We start from the raw sequence: 21,334 nt of genomic DNA, 5'->3' as shown, positions 1-21,334 counted from the left end.
CACACTACTTGACTTGAAAAGATTTCCAAGAACTTTTGTTAAAGAAGAGCAAGATATAAAAGGTGTATTTAAAAAAAAAAGGTATATTTACTATCATGCCATTTTGGTAAACTAATCAAAGGCCTTAAAATCTCACATGTATGTGAATGTTTGTATAGACAGATACATTTATTCATTTAATATAATTATATAAGCATGGAAATATATAGTTGTCTATATACTAAATTATAAGATGGTTTCCCTGTATCAGTGTTTGTGGGAGGTGGTGGCAATATTAGAATAAGAGAGGAGAAGATTTCACCTAACTCAATGAAAATGGGAAATTAAAAAGAGAACATACTGGGGACTTCCCTGGCGGTCCAGTGGTTAAGACTCTGCACTTCCACAGGGGGCACAGGTACCATCCCTGGTTGGGGAACTAAGATCCCGAAGCTGTGCAGCATGGCCAAAACAATAAAAAAATAAAATAAAATAAAAAGAGAACATACTAAGAAGCATACATGGAGTATGCATTATATCATAGTATGTGTACATTTATGTAAACTTATAATCAATGGATTTCATATATAAAATAAATTGATAACAAAGTTGGGACCCATTTTTATATATATATTAAAAATATTTCTCTCTATGCCACCTGAGAACCCCTTCCTCTCTCCCTCACTAGGCCTCCATTTAATTTTATTAAAATGAGATTTGTACAGGAAATTATCCCTTGGTATTAGAATATGATTTCCTTAATCGCTGATTTATTCAAACTACACTTATGTATAAATAAATGGAAAGAACCAGTAGAAGAAGAAACACGGGAGGGGGAGGGCAGAGTCAAGATGGCAGTGTGGGAAGACGCGAAGTTCGCATCTCCCCACAACTAGGGCAACTGCTGGACTCTGGTGGGAACCCTGATGCCCAAGGAGATGGGAGGAACCCCCAAGTGAACTGGTAGGACTTGGAGGGACTGAGGGAGTAGGATAACTGGAGTCCGGACAGGACTGGCACCCCTGAGGGGTGGCTAAGAGGGGGTGGGGCTCCCACGCCTGGAGGGACCCTCAGGGACTTGGATCAGGAGGGAGCGTGCCCAGTATTTCCCCTTCCCAATGGGCTGGGGAAGTCTGCCTGGCTCTCGGGCTGGGTCCAATGCCCGCAGATGTCCCCTCTGGGCTGGGTTGGTCCTGGGGGCGTAGGAGGGAGGCTGGAAGAGAACAGGAGAGGGAAGTGGGAGGGGCCCTCTGGGAGCAAAAGAGGAGCAGAGGGCATTTGCCATGCTCACTCAGGTTTGGGGAGCTGCTGGGCTCCCAGGTGGGGTCCCCCACCCTCTGAGACCAGAGGAGGGGGGCATGCCTGGGCCCTTTCTGTTCTGCTGAGCCAAAGCCCCACCCCCACTGCCTCCAGGGCTTTTTCTAACCTTGTGGGTCCTAAGCATAGGCCCACCCACCACACAAGTCTCCCCCCTGCTTAGGCCCCACCCTCCACAGCCAAGGCCTTTTCCACCTTTTTTTCTTTTTCTTCTCCTCCTGTTTTTTACTATTGTGGTCTGTTTTACCTTTCGGTTTTTGTTTCATCTATATTTTTATTTTTATATTCTTTCTAACAGATCTGTTAGTTTCCTAGTCTAATTTTACTTTTTACTTCATTATTGTTCTCCTTTTTTTTCTTTTGCCACCCTACATGGCTTGTGGGATCTTGGTTCATGAGCCAGGGTTTGGACTGAAGCTCCTGCGGTGGGAGCTCTGAGTCTGAACCACTGGACTAACAGACAACTTCAGACCCCAGGGAATATTCATTGGAGTGAGTTCTCCTGGAGATCCTCATCTAAGCACCAAGACGCAGCTCTACCCAACAACCTACAAACTCCAGTGTTGGAAGCCTCAGGCCAAACATAAAGTAAAACAGGAACACAATCCTACTCGTTAAAATAAAAAAAAAAAGACTGGCAAAAATATATGTCACAGAAGAAGGAGCAAGGTTAAAAACGTACAAGACCAAATAAATGAAGAGGAAATAGGTAACCTACCTGAAAAAGAATTCAGAATAATGATAGTAAAGTTGATCCAGAATCTTGGAACTAGAATGGAGGCACAGATTGAGAAAATACAAGAAATGTTTAATAAAGATCTAGAAGGACTAAAGAACAAACAGAGATGAACAACAAAATAACTGAAATGAAAAATACACTAGAAGGAATCAATAAAAGAATAACTGAGGCAGAAGAATGAATAAGTGAGCTGGAAGACAGAACAGTGGAAATAACTGCCAAGGAGCAGAATAAAGGAAAAAGAATGAAAAAAATTGAAAATCTCAGAGACCTCTGGGACAACACTAAATGCACCAACATTCGAATTATAGGGGTCCCAGAAGAAGAAGAGAAAAAGAAAGGGTCTGAGAAAATATTTGAAGAGATTATAGTGGAAAACTTCCCAAACATGGGAAAGGAAATTGTCATTAAGGTCCAGGAAGCACAGAGAGTCCTATACAGGATAAACCCTAGGAGAAACACACCAAGACACATATTAATCAAACTAACAAAAAATTATATTAAAGAAAAAATAATAAAACAGCAAGGAAAAACAAAAAACAACATACAAAGGAATCCCCATTAGGTTATCAGCTGATTTTTCAGCAGAAACTCTGCAGGCCAGAAGGGAGTGGAGTATATACTTAAAGTGATTAAAGAGAAAAACCTACAACGAAGATTACTCTACCCAGCAAGAATCTCATTCAGATTCGATGGGGAAATCAAAAGCTTTACAGACAAGAAAAGGCTAAGAGAATTCAGCACCACCAAACCAGCTTTACAACAAATGCTAAAGAAACTTCTCTAGGCAGGAAACTCAAGAGAAGAAAAAGACCCCCCCAAAAACCCCAAAACAATTAAGAAAATGGTAATCAGAACATGCATATCAATAATAACCTTGAATGTAAATAGATTAAATGCCCCAACCAAAAGACACAGACTGGCTGAATGGATACAAAAACAAGACCCATATATATGCTGTCTAGAAGAGACTCACTTCAGACCTAGGGACACATACAGACTAAAAGTGAAGGGATGGAAAAATATATTCTATGCAAATGGAAATCAAAACAAAGCTGGAGTAACAATACTCATATCAGATAAAATAGACTTTAAAATAAAGACTGTTACAAGAGATAAGGAAGGACACTACATAATGATCAAGGGATCAATCCAAGAAGAAGACATAACAATTATAAATATTTATGCACCCAACATAGGAGCACCTCAATGCATAAAGCAAATGTTAACAACCATGGAAGGAGAAATCAACAGTAACACAATCATAGTAGGGGAATTTAACATCCAACTTTCACCAATGGACAGATCATCCAGAAAGAAAATAAATAAGGAAACTCAAGCTTTAAATGACACATTAAACAAGATGGATTTAATTGATATTTATAGGACATTCCATCCAAAAACAACAGAATACACTTTCTTCTCAAGTACTTATGGAACATTCTCCAGGATAGATCATATCTTGGGTCACAAATCAAGCCTTGGTAAATTTAAGAAAATTGAAATCATATCAAGTATCTTTTCTGACCACAATGCTATGAGATTGGAAATCAGATATGGGAAAAAAACATAAAACCCACAAATACATGGAGGCTAAACTGTGTGCAACTAAATAAACAAGAGATCACAGAAGAAATCAAAGAAGAAATTTTAAAAATACGTTGAAACAAATGACAACGAAAATATGACCACCCAAAACTAAGGGATGCAGCAAAAGCAGTTCTAAGGGAGAAGTTTATAGCAATTCAATCTCACCTCAAGAAACAAGAAAAATCTCAGATAAACAATCTAACCCTACACCTAAAGCAACTAGAGAAAGAAGAACAAAGAAAACCCAAAGTCAGTAGAAGGAAAGAAATCATAAATATCAGAGCAGAAATTGAAATAGAAACAAAGAAAGCAAGAGTAAAGATAAATAAAACTAAAAGCTGGTTCTTTGAGAAGATAAACAAAATTGATAAACCCTTAGCCAGACTCATCAAGAAAAAAAGGGAGAGGATGCAAATCAATAAAATTAGAAATAAAAAAGGAGAAATCACAACTGACACTGCAGAAATACAAAGGATTATAAGAGACTACTACAAATAACTATATGCCAATAAAATGGACAACCACGAAGAAATGGACAAATTCTTGGAAATGTACAATTTTCCAAGACTTAACCAGGAAGAATTAGAAAATATAAATAGACATTACAAGTAATGAAATTGAAACTGTAGTTAAAAATCTTCCAACAGGGGTTTCCCTGGTAGCGCAATGGTTGAGAGTCTGCCTGCCGATGCAGGGGACACGGGTTCGTGCCCTGGTCTGGGAAGATTCCCACATGCTGCGGAGCGGCTGGGCCCATGAGCCATGGCTACTGAGCCTGTGCCTCCAGAGCCTGTGCTCCACAACGGGAGAGGCCACAACAGTGAGAGCCCTGCGTACCGCAAAAAAAAAAAAAAAAAAAAAAAAAATCTTCCAACAAACAAAAGTCCAGGACCGGATGGCTTCACAGGCAAATTCTATCAAACATTTAGAGAAGAGTTAACACTGATCCTTCTCAAAATCTTCCAAAAAATTGCAGAGGGAGGAACACTCCCAAATTCATTCTACAAAACCATCATCTCCCTGATACCAAAACCAGAAAAAGTTATCACAAAAAAAGAAAATGATAGACCAATATCACTGATGAACATAGATGCAAAAATCCTTAACAAAATACCAGCAACATATTAAAAGGATCATACACCATGATCAAGTGGGATTTATCCCAGGGATGCAAGGATTCTTCAATATACGCAAATCAATCAATGTGATGCATTATACCAACAAATTAAGGAATAAAAACCATATGATCAACTCAATAGATGCAGAAAAAGCTTTTGACAAAATTCAACACCAATTTATGATAAAAACTCTCTAGAAAATGGTCATAGAGGGAACCTACCTCAAAATAATAAAGGCCATATATGACAAACCCACAGAAAATATCATACTCAATGGTGAAAAACTGAAAGCATTTCCTCTAAGATCAGTAACATGAAAATGATGTCCACTCTCTCCACTCTTATTCAACATAGTTTTGGAAGTCCTAGACACGGCAATCAGAGAAGAAAAGAAAAAAATAAAATGAACACAAATCAGAAGAGAAGAAGTAAAACTGTCACTGTTTGCAGATGACATGATACTATACATAGAAAGTCCTAAAGATGCTACCAGAAAACTACTAGAGCTTATCAATGAATTTGGTAAGGTTGCAGGATACAAAATCAACGCACAGAAACCTCTGGCATTCCTATACACTAACAGCGAAAAATCAGAAATAGAAATTAAGGAAACAATGCCATTTACCACTGCAACACTGAGATAAAATACCAAGGAATAAACCTACCTAAGGAAGTAAAAGACTTGTACTCAGAAAACTATAAAACACTGGTGAAAGATATCAAAGATGACATAAGCAGATGGAGGGATATCCCATGTTCTTGGATTGGAAGAATCAACATTTTGAAAATGACTATACTACCCCAAACAATCTACAGATTCAATGCAATCTCTATCAAACTACCAATGGCATTCTGCACAGAATTAGAACAAAAATTTTTACAGTTTGTATGGAAATACAAAAGACCCTGAATAACCAAAGCAATCTTGAGAAAGAAAAACGGAGCTGGAGGAATCAGGCTCACCGACTTCAAAATATACTACAAAGCTACAGTAATCAAGACAGTATGACACTGGCACAAAAACAGAAATATAGATCAATGGTGCAGGTTAGAAAGCCCAGAGATAAACCCATGCACATATGGTCACCTAATTTACGACAAAGGAGGCAAAACATACAATGGAGAAAAGACAGCCTCTTCAATAAGTGGTGCTGGGAAAACTGGACAGCTATATGTAAAAGAATGAAATTAGAACACTACCTAACACCATACACAAAAATAAACTCAAAATGGATTAAAGACCTAAACGTAAGACAAGACACTATAAAACTCTTAGAGGAAAACAGGAAAAACACTCTTTGACATAAACCACAACAAGATCTTTTTTGACCCACCTCCTAGAGTAATAAAAGTAAAAGCAAAAATAAACTAATGGGACCTAATTAAACTTAAAAGCTTTTGCACAGCAAAGGAAACTATCAACAAGATGAAAGGACAGCCCTCTGAATGGCAGAAAATATTTGTAAATGAAACAACAGAAAAAGGATTAATCTCCAAAATATACAAACAGCTCAGGGAGCTCAATATCAAGAAAACAAACAATTAAATTTAAAAAATGGGCAGAAGACCTAAATAGACATTTCACCAAAGAAGACATGCAAATGGCCAAGAGGCACATGAAAAGATGCTCAATATCACTAATTATTAGAGAAATGAAAATCAAAACTACAATGAGTTATCACCTCATAGTAGTCAGAATGGCCATTATCAAAAAATCTAGAAACAATAAATGCTGGAGAGGGTGTGGTGAAAGGGCACCCTCCTTCACTTTTGGTGGTAATATAATTGATACAACTACTATGGAGAACAGTATGGAGGTTCCTTAAAAAACTAAAAATAGAATTACCATATGATCGAGCAATCCCATTACTGGCTTATACCCTGAGAAAACCATAATTCAAAAAGACACATGCACCCTAATGTTCATTGCAGCACTATTTACAATAGCCAGGACATGGAACCAACTTAAATGTCCATCGACAGATGAATGGATTAAGAAGATGTAGCACATATATACAATCGAATATTACTCATCCATAAAAAGAAACGAAATTGAGTTATTTGTAGTGAGGTGGATGGACCTAGAGTCTGTCATACAGAGTGAAGTAAGTCAGAAAGAGAAAAACAAATACCATATGCTAACACATATATATGGAATCAAAAAAAAAAAAAAAAGGTACTGATGAACCTAGTGGCAGGCCAGGAATAAAGACTTAGACATTGAGAATGGACTTGGGGACACGGGGGTGGAGGGGGAAGCTGGGGCGAAATGAGAGTAGCATCCACATATATACACTACCGAATGTAAAATAGTTAGCTAGTGGGAAGAAGCAGCATAGCACAGGGAGATCAGCTCGGTGCGTTGTGATGACCTAGAGGGGTAGGATGAGGGACAGGCTCAAGAGGGAGGGGATATATGTGTGCATATGGCTGATTCACTTGTACAACAGAAACTAATACAGTATTGTGAAGCAATTATACTCCAATAAAGATCTATTAATTAAAAAAAAGGAGAAACACCAACACAAAAATAGTGCACTAAGAAAAATTCTATACACCTCCCATATTCTCACCTGAAGGAGTTAAGCAAGACTATTTGGCACCAGTTTTGTGGAGGATATTCTTCATCTCAAAAGAAACCTGAGTCAGTAAGCATTTACCAGGAACAGATACAATTCTGCCATATACAAATTATTCGTCAAGACAAAGAACTTAGGACTTAAATGGGAATGAGTTTTTTTTGTTTTCTTTTTTTGAGTTGCTTCACTTGGGCACATGCCCAGACAGTATTGATCAAAGGTTTAATGAACTTCGGATGCAACTTTGGTTGAATGGATTACTTGGGACACTCAAGTGCCCTTTGGTGTTTGTTCTTTGTTTTTTAACAGCTACTGCTGCATAGTTAAACAAGTTTCCTTTAGCAAAGAGAGGGAAGATGACCTTGCTGACCCCAGACTTCACAGGCAACACCAAAAGCCCAAAAGCAGTATGATATTAAGGCAAGACCAAAGTATCAACAGAAGCTAAGGATGGTGGCCCATTTGTCACCAGCAGCCTACTTAATGTTTTCTTTTCTATTAAATTTTGGAAACAATTGAAAGCTAGAAACAAAATCACATGCCTGTCCTAATATTTTTTTTATTTTCCACCTTGATCCACTCTTCCAAAACTTATAGGGCTGTCTCAGTCAATTCAGGCTGCTATAACAAAAATACCATAGACTGGGTGGCTTAAATAACAAACTTTTATTTCTCACAGTTCTGGAGGCTGGGAAGTCTAAGATCAAGGTGCTTGAGGATTTAGGTCTGGCGAGGATCTTCTTCCTGACTTCCAGGGGCTGTCTTCTCATTGTATCCTCACATGGCTGAGAGGGTGAGCTTTAGATTATTTCTCTTTTTATGAGGACATTAATCCTGATGTGGGCTCTACCCTCATGACCTCATCTAAACCTAATTAGCTCCCAAAGGCCCCACCTCCTAATATCATACCACTGGAAGTTAGAGTTTCAACATGTGAATCTGGGGAGGGGGAGCAGGCACATAAACATGAGGTTCATAACAAAGGACTATATTTAGTTTGGCTCTAGAAATATTGTTTGGGAACTTGAGTTTGGAGAAAATTTCCTGCTCCTTCCTTTTTACCCACAAGTAACTATAGTGTTGAAATTAATTTGACTACTCATACCTTTGAGGATGAAGATGGGATTATTAACCAATCTTCTATGGTGAAACCAGTTGTATGTTTGAGACCTATTTATTTTCAAAAAAGCCCTTCAGAGATGCTATAAGCTTGTAATTTATTCAGTAATGTGCCTGGCACATTGTATGGAGTCAATAACTATTAGTTGAATGCCATTTTTACCTGTGCAAACTTGGTCAAGTTTCTTATTTTCCTAAGTGTTAATGTTCTCATACATGAAAACAATATTGACAGATTCTGCCTTAATAAATCATTGTGAAGAATCTATTAAGATATGTGAAAATAGAAGTAATTTTGCATCTCAACAATTAAGGAGAGTAAAAACAACGTTCTGGTAGTGCATCCCCTCATTTTTTTTCCACTCTAGGTATCAGAATCTTGAGTGAAATTTATTGCTTGCCAGTAAAAAAATGTGCTCTTCATTTTAGTATGCACTTTATGACTCATTCCTGGCTTAACATTCCCACCCCCTCTTTTCCCCTTCAATCATTTCACTTTTAATTTGCACTATCATATCGAATTATGAATATCCTTGCAAAACATTTAAAATTATTCCCGGGTAAACAAACCTATATGCCTACATTCTCAATTACCATATTAGTCATAGATAGATATGCTTAGGTCCAGATATTACCCTTCTTCTCATAATATTTTTCAAAATGTGTTTGGCAAAATGTTAATATCTATCACCTAAAAATAGAGCTCCAAATTTTTAAAAAGTTGGGAAAATATCTGATTAAACAAAATCAAACAGTTTTTTTTTTTCCTATAAACCTCTATGTGTCATCATGAATTATATACACTCAGTGACACAGAATACAGCATTTCTCAGAATTAGTTTTGTTAACTAAGAAATGTATTGAAAAAACACAAGGATTAGTTGAGAGCAATTAAACCCTCACTTGTTACCTGTTCGTTTCAAAGAGTACAGTGAGGATGAGCAGCTGGACCACTGCTTTTTGGGTTTTAACCGAATGTAAAGCAGTCTCACTGTGCTTAGGAAACAAAGTCCTGCAGAGGGAAAGCACCTATGTCAAGCCATGGCCTTTTTATCCTCAAATTATGTGTTAGATTTTGGAGTTATCAGAAGTGGTATGCTAGAAATTTGATCTGGGAAACTCTTAAGGAAAAACAGCCTTTCCTGAAGTATTATACAATGAATGGGACAAAGACCCAACAGCCTCTAAATCAAAGGCCCAGAAATCCATGCCCTAGAAACAGGGAAAACCAGAGGTAGATTGAGTCTTACTAAAATTGGGATCCTTCCAGATCCAGCTGAATTCCTGATTGACATAAGCAGGCCTTCAATTTAAAAAAAAAAAAAAAAAAAAAAAAGGAAAACATCTCTGGGATAAAATAATATTACATTGTATCTCTATGTTTCTTTTATATGTAATTCTATAATTGCATAAAATATTATTAAATATGGATAGAGAAAGCAACAATAATAACAAAACAATGAACTAGAGAAAAAAACAGAAAACAAATGCTTCAGTTCTTGGAATGAACACAAGGATTTAAAAATAACTACAATTAATATGTTCACAAAAGGGAAAAAAGAACAAATTTATGAGAGTGGAGAACTTTGGCATTTATAAAAATTCAATGGACACTCTAGAACTAAATATCTGACGTTAAAAATCTAGTGAATGTATTTAGTAACAGATTGGAATGATCAGAATATAGGGTCAGAAAACTAGGAAGCAGAAAAGTAGGTAATGCACAAAAATTAAATCAAAAAGAAAAAAAGAATGAAAAAATCATAGCACTAGCCCTTACATTTCTGGTGAATTAATTTCAACAAGGGTGCCAAGATGATTAAATGGGAAAGAATGGTCTTATCAAAAAGCTAGCTAAAACAACTAGATAGCTATGCAAAAGAATGCAGTTGTACCCCCATCTCACAACATATACAATTGATCAGTGATCTAAATATAAGATCTAAAACTATAAAAGTCTTAGAAGAAAACATAGGAATAAATCTTTGTGACCATGTATTAGGAAATGGTTTCTTAGGTATGATATCAAAAGCACAAGTGACAAAAAGAAAAATAACTTGGGTTTTATTAAAATTAATAAAAATTTCTGTTTCAAAGGGTTCCATAAAAAAAGTGAAATGACCTACAGAATAGTAAAAATATTTGCAAATCATATATTTGGTAAGCAACTTGTATTCAGAAAATATACAGAATCTTTACAACTCAATAATAAAAAGACAAATAACCCAGCTTTAAAAATGGACAAAAATCTGAATAGACATTTCTTTAAAGAAAATATACAAATGATCAATAAGGACATGAAAAGATATTATTAGCCATCAGGAAAGTACAAATCAAAACTACAATGAATGACATAACAATTTATACCCATAAATATGGCTAAAATAATAAGTCTTGGAAGGATATGGAAAATTTACATTGCTGGTAGAAAGGTAAAATTGTACAGCTTCTTTGGAAAAGAGTTTGGCATTTTCTCAAGAGTTAAACATAGAATTACCATACATCCCAGTAATTTCACTCCTAGATACATACCCAAGAAAAGTGTGTATGTATGTCTCCACTAGACCTTGAACACAGATATTAATAGTAGCTTTATTCAGAATAACCAAAAAGTGGAAACAACACAAATTTTCATTAACTGATGAATGCATAAACAAAATATGGTAGATCCATACAATGGAATATTATTTGACCATAAAAAGGGATGAAGTACTTATACATGCTACAACGTGGGTGAACCTTAAAAACATTATGCTAAGTGAAAGAAGTCTGTCACCAAAGACCACATATTGTATGATGTCATTTATTGGAAATGTCTAAAGTAGGCAAGTTCACAGAAAGAAAAATTAGATTAGTTGTTGCCAGTGCCTGCTTGACAGGACAATGAGGAGAAAATGCTAATGAGTACGGGGTTTCTTTTCTGGATGATGAAAATGTTCTGAACTTAGATTATGGTGATGGTTGCTCTTAGAATGGAGTGAAACAATGAATAACATACTATAAAAAGGTGATTTTTAAATTGTGCTAAAATATGCATAACATAAAGTTTACCATTTTAGCCATTGTAGGTATATTGTTCAGTGTACACCTGAACACTGTACAATCATAGTAAGTGCTTTCACGTTACTGTACAGCCATCATCATAACTTTTTTCATCTTGCAAAACTGAAACTCTATACCCATTAAACAATAATTTCTCATTCCTCCTTCCCCCTACCTTCTGTAAACTACCATTCTACTTTCTGTCTCTATGAATTTGACTACTATAGTCCTCATATAAGTGGAATCATACAGTATTTGTCTTTTTGTGACTAGCTTATTGCACTTAATTTAATGTCTTCAAGGGTGAGTTTTATGGTACATGGATTGTATCTCAATAAATCTTTTATTAAAAAAATGTGTGTAAGAGATATGTTGGACATCCTTAAAAGTTCTAACTTACATATAATTGGAGATTCAGAAAAAGAAGAAGAAAGAAAGGAGTGGAACCATAACCCTTGGGAATAAAAAAAAATACAACTGACAGATTCAAAAAGCTAAGAAAAGGCCAATTCAAGTAAACACACAAAAAATCACCTAGTCACATTGGAGTAAACTTCTGAAGACCAAAGACTGGAAGAAAATCTAAATAGCCATTGGGAAAAAGACACATTACCTTCAAAGTAGCAACAGTAAAACTGACAACTGACTTTTCAACGGAAACAATAACACCAGAGGAAAGTGGAATGGCATTTTAAGTGCTGAGAGAAAAGCTTTTGAATATCTATTTCAAAAATGAAAGTAAAGTAAAAACATTTTCAGACAAACAAAACAGAATTTTCAACAGTGGGCCTATGCTAAAACAAACAAAAAACGTTACAAAACAAACAAAAATTAGAATCCTTCAGAACAAATAAAAATGATCCCAGATACATTGAGATGCAGAAGGGAATAAATGAGCAATAGAAGAGATAAATATGTGAACAGTTGAAATAAATATTGACTGTTCAAAACAACAATAATAATGTGTTATGATATTTTAAATGTATGCACAGCAAAATGCAAGAGAATGATAATGCAGAAGATAGGAGGGGATAAACTGACTAAAAAGCCATAAGTTTCAGGAATTATAGTAAAGTAGTAAAAGTATTAATTTATATTACATTGTAACAGGCCATGTCTGCATGTTGTAATCTCTAGGCAGCCAGGAAAAGGAAAGTATAAATAACAAGAAATAGTTAGATAACTAACTGGAATGTATAACTAACAAATTAATAGATGGAAATAATGATTACAAGTTTTCTGGTAATTAATACAAAGGGAGAGGAAATAATATATAGAGATGGACCATAAATATAGCTTAAAAATAATAAGGTGGTGGACAAAAACCTAATAATGTAGGGAATTACATTAAATGTAAATAGCCTATTTGCACCAAGTAAGAAAAAGAACATCTGATATTGAATGATGCTAGAAAAAAATATGCTCTCAGAATTTCAGAGTACTGAGGGAAATTAGAGAAACTAGAGAGACTCAAAGGGAACTGGAGATATTGGAAACCTTAAAGGTACTTCAAGGGACTAATGTGTATCAATAGTCATAAATGATCACTTCCTTAATATGTGTTAGGATTCACAGATAAGTAGGCTCACATTCATCCAAAAGTAGCAGGTCTCAATCCAATACCCCAAAATAATAATTTTGTTAGGGGTCTTTTCTGTCTAACTTATGGTCAATTATTTAAATGATTTTTATTTGGTACTTATATTGTATTAATGATTCTTTTTTAAATGCTTAATGTTACCAAATGTCAATATCAGGTAAGTATAGTTTTCACATGTCATTTCTGTATGTGTGTATATATATTTATTATATACTACATACGACTTATAATAAATATGTTTATAAGTATATATTATCATTTATAATAAAGTATAGCTTATTAATATTATGAACCAATATACTGTGAAAATATTATATATATTAATCTATATGTTATATATTATATAGACTATATTAAATATACAGACAAAACCTCATTCTATTGCACTTCCTTTTATTGCACTTTGCAGATATAGCATTTTTTTTTTTTTTTTACAAATTTAAGGCTTGTGGTAACCCTGCATTGAGCAAGTCTATAGGTATCATTTTTCTAAGAGCATTTGCACACTTCATGTTTTTGTGCCACATTTTGGTAATTCTTATAATATTTCAAACCCTCCTCCAGCAAAAAGATTAGGACTTGTGGAAGGCTCAGATGATGGTTAGCATTTTTTAACTATAAAATATTTTTAAATTAAGGTATGTACTTCTTTTAGATATAATGCTATTGCTCACTTAATAGACTATAGTATAGTATAAAATAACTTCAGTATGGACTGGGACTCATTTTATTCAGTATTCATGTAACTCATTTTATTGAGATATTTGCTTTGTTGTGGTGGCCTGGAACTAAACCTGCAATATCTTTAAGGTTTGCCTGTATAGTAGAATATATATAATATATATATATATATATATATATATAAATATAAATAGAGAAATAAAATCTTTTTACAATATATTGGTTCATAATAATAATAAACTATCCTTTTAATATTACCTGTTCTCTCTTTTTTATAACAGCTTTAAAGAGATGTAATTTATAGACCATAAAATCCACCCCTTTAAAATATACAGTTCAGTGGTTTTTTACTATAGTCACAGAGTTGTGTAAACAATACCACTAATTTTTGAACATGATCATCCCACCAAAAATGAACTTTATACCCATCATCAGAATCTTTTTTCTTTTCAGAGAAAACCTCTGAAAGTTTTAGTATAACCACATCACAAAAAATGATTTGCTTTTTATTGACATGGTCACTTGTGATTTTAAAATATGTAGAGTATGATAAAACACACAGAATACCTTATGATTTAGGGGAATTCCCAAGAATCCACAGGAACTCTGATTTTTTTTCTCAAATCCTGAAGATTCGTGTCTGTCAGGAATATGTACATCTTATCCTTAAGTAAAGAGAGGGAGCAGAGCTTCCAGTTGACCTGTGATGAACAGACAGCATGAGTAAGGGGAATACTTTCTGTTGAGCCATTAAGATTTATGGTTGCTTGTTATGCAACTTAACTAAGTCCTCCTGATCACTGTGGTCATAAACCACAGTTTATGGTGTATGGTTTTTATAAACCGTAAAAACAATAGCTCAACTAACAAAAATGAAGGGAGGAGAAGAAGTGGGAGGGAATTTTCACAAGCTGAGAAAGGAAGAAATAGAATTTGTTTAAAGATGAAATTGTAGTTGAAAATACTGCCACCAGTTTTTAAGTTTTTCCTCATTATTTTAAAATAACTCTATCAGTTATTGATTTTTCACAGTAAGCAGCAGAAACAAACTCTATTAAAGCTTAAGGAAAAGAAAAGATAATAGAGTAGATCAAAAATCCAAGAGAAAAAAAGAACTGGAATCAGAAGGCCAGTAATTGGAAAAGCTTTGGAGAACTAGATAGCTAGAATTAATGAACAATTTCCTGGGAGCACCACACTCATTGAATCAGCTTTCAATATTTCCTATTTCAGCATTACTCCACTCAACATTCAAATATCTGGGAAAATGTAATGATTTTTGTCTGCAAAATAAGCATTTATCTCTTAGCCAAGATTTGTCAGGGCATCTTGATTGACGGTCCTAACCAGAGTGTATGCATTGGGGCTAGATTGTTCTCCAATTTACAATGCCAACAAAAGGGGGGACTTAAAGAGTAGAAGTTTATGGCTATAGCAGGAAACGTTTTTATAAGCAAATGCCTCATATAAAAAATTCTTCTCTGTTCAGCAAATCTTTCAGTTTCACTTCAATGAATTTTCTTGAAGAAATTAAGTAATTTTAAGGAAAATTTTTATGTGTTGTAAGGTCTCATTTTAAAAACGTATTTAGGACTTCCCTGGTGGCACAGTGGTTAAGAATTGGCCTGCAGGGAACATGGGTTCGAGCCCTGGTCCGGGAAGATCACACATGCCGCGGAGCAGCTAAGCCTGTGTGCCCCAACTACTGAGCCTGTGCTCTAGACCCTGCGAGCCACAACTACTGAGCCCACGTGCTGCAACTACTGAAGCCTGTGCGCCTAGAACCCATGCTCTGCAACAAGAGAAGCCATGGCAATGAGAAGCCCGCACACCACAACAAAGAGTAGCCCCCGCTCGCCGCAACTAGGGAAAGCCAGCGCGCAGCAACGTAGATCCAACGCAGCCAATAAATGAATAAATAAATAAATAAAATAAAAACAGAACAAAACAAAAACGTATTTATAGTGAGGAATCTGACAAATACTCTCAGTGGGTGATTGGAATCAATACCAACAGTGATAAATCATGCTGGTAGTCTGTATATTAGTGTGATGTGATGAAAATAACACTTTACATCTATGGTCATTCTCCCCAAAACCCATAACCCTAGTTTAATCATGAAAAAAACGGGCAAATCCCAATAAAGGGACATGCTACAAAATACCTGATCAGAATTTCTCAGAACTGTCAAGATCATCTAAAACAAAGAAAGTCTGAGAAACTCTCAGAGCCAAGAGGAATCCAGGGAGACATGACATCTAAAGTGTGCTATCCTGGATGGGGTCCTGGAACAGAAAAAGGACATTAGGAAAAAAACTAAGGGAATGTGAACAAAGTTAATGGACTATTTTTCTGTAAATATAAAAATGTTCTAAAAATTAAAACATTTTTAAAACAAGACATTTCAATCACTCTATTATTTATCTATACTTATCCACTGACGATGTCTGAATGGATAAGTGTAGATGCTGTTCCTCTATGCTGACAATTCTCAAATCATTACTTTTAGTTCATATTCTTCCTTGACCTACACACACACACACACACACAAATATATGTATTATATATTCATGCATGCATGTGTGTATACATTGCCTGACAAATGTCTTGATCTGGACATCTTTCAGATTTCAACATATTTCTTGTAAGAAATACTCAGTTGATAATGCTATGACAGTGTGCTGTAGGAGCATACTTTCAATGTCATATAACAATTTATTTAATAAATGATTACAGGGTGGTTATTACATGGCACAGTTGTAGATACTGTAGACTTATATGTGAAGAAGACACGCACATGCCCTGTTGTCAAGGAGTTTATAATCTCCTGAGGGAAGCAGACATTAGCAAATATTCACACTATGATCTTTGAAATAAACCAAAATTTGTTCCCAACTGTGCTTTACACTTACCTTTATTGTAGCATCTATCACACTTTCTCACTTATGGAGTCATGTATTTATCATTTCAACCACATTGTGCGCATAATATATCTTCAATAAAAGTTTGTGGAAACATCTGATTCCTTTTTTGTTCATCTCATTTGTTGAATAATTAAATGCAGGAGAGGACTGCACTCATAGCTGTCATGTTTATGACACTGAGGGCTAAATGGTCAAGTAAAAAGCGTACAGTGGGTTTTGATTCTTTTCCAGGGTTGCACTAACTTTTGGCACAATTTTGACTCACTGTGTCTAAGTAGCTGCTTAGTAAAAGCTGTGGTGACAACCATCCCAGATTGCCAAGGACTCTCCTCCTCTTAGCTTTGAACGTCTCACATCCTTGAAAAATCCCAGTCCGGGACAAACCTGAGTGGTGGGTCACTATCGAAAATTGTAGAGCATATTTACATCTTTCTCATTAAAAATAACTATAAGAATACAGTAATTCAGTGGATTTGAACAACACTCATGATTTATGATGTGCACCTCATTGTGGACCTCTCCTTGATAACCCTCACAGCAGCCCTGTGATGAAAGTAAGCACAGATTATTAAGATGTGGAACTGGATTCCAAACCCAGGGTTGTCCAGAGCTGAGATTAAGTTCTTGGCCATGATGTTCAAATGCAATGAAATAGCAAGTCATGATGTTACTGAGTTTTTCCCAACGCTCAGGAATTTCCAAGTCTACCCCAAGTCAACTACACTTATTAAGTACTCCCCCCCGCTAAAAAAAATTAGCCTGTGTAAACTCTGCAGATCTGCCTTGAGAAATTAGTTTTCTCAGAACAAATATGTGTGAAAATTCTTCAGTCTAGTTGTACTGAAATTTAATCAATTTGGAGAAAAACTGACCGTTGCACCCTTGGGAGGATTGCTTGTTTGTTTGTGTAGCTTACAGTTAGCCTGCCTCTGTGGAATGATTCTGGCTGGAGTCGCTTTCTCCAAGCATCTGAGTTAAACATTTATAGTCCCTCAGATTCCATGGGCTTGGGTGAGCTTTTCCAGACAGGTTAGCGATTTCGAGTTTGGCAAGCACTTGGGCTTTTCAGTCTGTTTTGAGTGAAAATCAATTTACACTCTTCGCAAACATGTGACAGCATAAATCAGACAATTGAGTTCACCCTTAAAACACAATAGGGGCTTGTTTCATTTTGATGAGGAGATGGACAAAACACTTTCCGTGAGTTTCAAACATATCCCTTGTCATAGCATGGCAATTTGACAAGCATACTGTTCCACCATCCTTAATTCAACAGATGATAAAAACAGAAGTGAGAGAGGTTAGATTATCTGTCAAGGGCAGCACACAGGAAGGCAGGAATTGAGTCAGGTTCAGAATTCACAGGTTCTAAATACACTGACCATTCTGGGCTGTTTAATGCCTCCTTGGAGCACCCCTAATATTTGATGCGGAGATCTGGCAGCACCCATTGTTCTAACTAACCTATTCAGAAAGTCTTCCCATTCAGATGTCATTTAATTAAAGATGGTCTAAAGAAAGTGGAGCTTTCAATCAAAACTCCAAAACAGTTGGTTGCTATAAAACTAATTTAAAATGGCATAAAGTGGAAAATAAAAGAGCTGGTTACAATTACACTACTTAGGCTTCGAACGGCAAGTAATTCTAGTGATTAGGAAACTATTGATGTAATGTGGTTTTTTAAAAAAAAAAAACATAGAGCAAAATGGAGTTGAAATTGGGATTGGATCATTTTTCCCATCTGTCCTGGGAACACTGATAGTAGACCTAAGAGCATATTCTGCTGTAGAAAACTAACAATCACTAAAAATATAATTTTTTGTACTCTCCGATGTTACCAGCAAGTTCTGTATATGTCATCCTTTTGCTAAATATCTACATTCTGAAACATTCACCTATTAGCTTCTCAATGCTTTGGAAAGAAATTATTTTATCCTGACTTTCTTTTCTCAGTTTCTTAGCTAGGTTTTATCAAAGTAGACCTTGTGTTTTTCACAACAGGAGACTAAATTTCTCGTAGATTTTAATGATTTACCTCACCCCCAAACATCTGGAAAATCCTGTAAATTTGGGGGGGGATTTTTTTTCTTTCTATTTTTGTTTGTGTTTCAACCTGTCAGAATGCTCAGTATGAAGGACTGTGAGGTGAGCTTCTGTTTTGGGAAAACTACTTAAAATTTGAGCTAGACCAGAGAGCAACTTTGCCTGGAAACAGGGTCTTCAGCTAAGTGTGGACACTTAACATATTTTAACTGTGATACTGAATCACTGTGACCATCTTCTCCAAAATGAAAATCATTGACTGAACGAGGCTTATTCTAATGTTCAGGGCTACCACAGTGACGGACTGGTACTGACTACCCTACCTGACATACCGTTTTGAGAAACTGTGGCTGAACTCATGTTACAGAAAAATCAGTCAGTATGTGGCAGATACGTTGTGGTGAACCCTAGTAATTTAGTAGAAATCAAAGATATCTTATGTATGTACTTATTTTTAATTTTTAAAATTTTGTTATATAAGTTTTAAAGGTTACTTTCCACTTACAGTTATTACAAAATATTCGCTGTATTCCCTGTGCTGTACAACACATCCCTGAGCCTATCTTACACCCAGTAGTTTATACCTCCCCCTCCCCCTCCCCTATACAGCTCCTCCCTCTCCCCCCACCCCTCCCCCCAACCACTAGTTTGTTCTCTGTAGCTGTGAGTCTGCTTGTTTTTTGTTCTATTTAGTAGTTTGTCATATTTTTTAGACTCCACATGTAAGTGATACCCTACAGCATTTGCCTGTCTCTGTCTGACTTATTTCACTTAGCGTAATGCCTTCCAAGTCCATCCATGTTGCTGCAAATGGCAAAATTTTGTTGTTTTTTTCTTGCTGAGTAGTATCCCGTTATAAATATATATATCTCTCTCACATCCTCTTTATCCATTCATCTGTTGATGGGCACTTAGGTTGCTTCCTTACTCTGGCAATTGTAAATAATGCTTCTATGAACATTGGGGTGTATGCCTCTCTCTGAATTAGTGTTTTTGGTTTTTTTGGATATATACCTTGGAGTGGAATTGCTCAGTCCTATGGTAGCATTTTAGCTTGATATTGGGAGCCTGATGACAGATGAAACTTCATAAAGTATAATGGCATTTAGTTTAGAACAATGATTTACTTTAGCAACTCAGACCCATTCAGACCCGGGTCTATTTGTATATTCATCTCCATCACCACACCCCGATTTTTTTTTTTAACACCTTTATTGGAGTATAATTGCTTTAAAAAATATGGAACGCTTCACGAATTTGCATGTCATCCTTGCACAGGGGCCATGCTAATCTTCTCTGTATCGTTCCAATTTTAGTATCTGTGCTGCCGAAGCAAGCACCACACCCTGATTCTAAACAGCAGAGCCACTGAGACATACTGGGAGGCACTCCAAAGCATCCAAGTGCTTTTTAAATTTAATCGAATGATAAAGCTTGAATGAGATGGTTTGGAACATTTGAAAGTATCTCCACATGTTTTCTAAACATGAGGTCCCATGGAGTATTTCCCAGATATAGCGGTCATGAGTGAAGTTTAAGTCAGCCCCGAAACTTTTGGAAACCATTTCTATATTTTAAGGTAGCTTTCTGCATTATGATTCTCTCTTCTCCAATTTCGAGGCCAGGACTTCACCTCTCTGTTTCCTTTGCACGTGAGACACAGTCATGCAATCTAGGTCCCAACAATCAGATGGAACAAGATGATGACTTCCCTGCAGCAGAGAGCACCCTGTAGTGAGGAAAGAGACCTTCCTCATTTTGCTGACCTGTGTCAAGGAATGTGGCACAGGGGCATTGAGCTATCAGCTGTAGCAGGGACAGAGGTCCTAGAAGTAGCTTTCCAAGTTTCTATGCTCATCTTCCCAGGGAAGGGGTACACTGTGAATGTGGAAGTGGTATTATGCCTGCAAGCGTTCCAGTGGCATATTTGGATTTTTTCCTGATGGTGTAGCTTCTGAGTCTAATTTATTGGACCTTATGCAGATTAATGAACTCCAGAGTATGACAAATTTGTTTAGTGCTCAAACTAGCTGGAGTAGACTCTGTTGTTTGCAATTAAGAACCCTTACCAAGGCAGAAATTGGGATCAGAAGTGATTGTAAGCAATAGACCTTCAAGGAAATAGGAATCGGTACATTTACTGTTGGGTCTGATTCGTTTTGCAAACAAAAAAACAAGAATAATCCACTTGTTATTAGTGAATGGAGCTTTGGCAGCCCACAGTGAAAAGTGGCAAAACAGTTGAGAAAATTATTACTATAGTCACCTGGAATTATGTGTCTGTGGAAGGAAAAATACCTTACCCTAAAACCTTATCAAGGCCATGAAGAACACTAAGGCTGCAGAGTGGAAAGAGTCTTTAAACTGCACTAGAGAATAGAAGGAAAGAGAATGACTATCTCAGACTACTAAATTCCAGCCTCAGGATGTGATCAGACCAAGGGAATGCTCCAAAAAAATCCTTCAACTAATCCATTAGGAAAAGGCTATCTTCTGACATTGGGTTTCTCTTGATAGCATGAAGATGCTGATCACTAATGATATCATAACTAAACTAATTGATGTTCATAATACTTTTCTCTCTAAGCTACAACTTTGCAGCA

General features: G+C 36.1%; 1 non-coding gene across 1 annotated transcript; it reads right to left on the bottom strand.

Annotated features, from left to right (window-relative positions):
• Positions 1-19,964: 19,964 nt before the first annotated feature.
• LOC117201748 (U6 spliceosomal RNA) lies at positions 19,965-20,071 on the bottom strand. The gene has a single exon (XR_004483837.1). It is a non-coding gene; the product is annotated as a U6 spliceosomal RNA (small nuclear RNA).
• Between the last annotated feature and the right edge of the window lie 1,263 nt (positions 20,072-21,334).

The sequence above is a fragment of the Orcinus orca genome, chromosome 11 (genome assembly GCF_937001465.1).
Source record: "Orcinus orca chromosome 11, mOrcOrc1.1, whole genome shotgun sequence".
NCBI lineage: Eukaryota > Metazoa > Chordata > Mammalia > Artiodactyla > Delphinidae > Orcinus > Orcinus orca.
The sequence above is the reverse complement of the archived record's forward strand: the minus strand, read 5'-3'. Positions and strand labels throughout refer to the sequence as shown.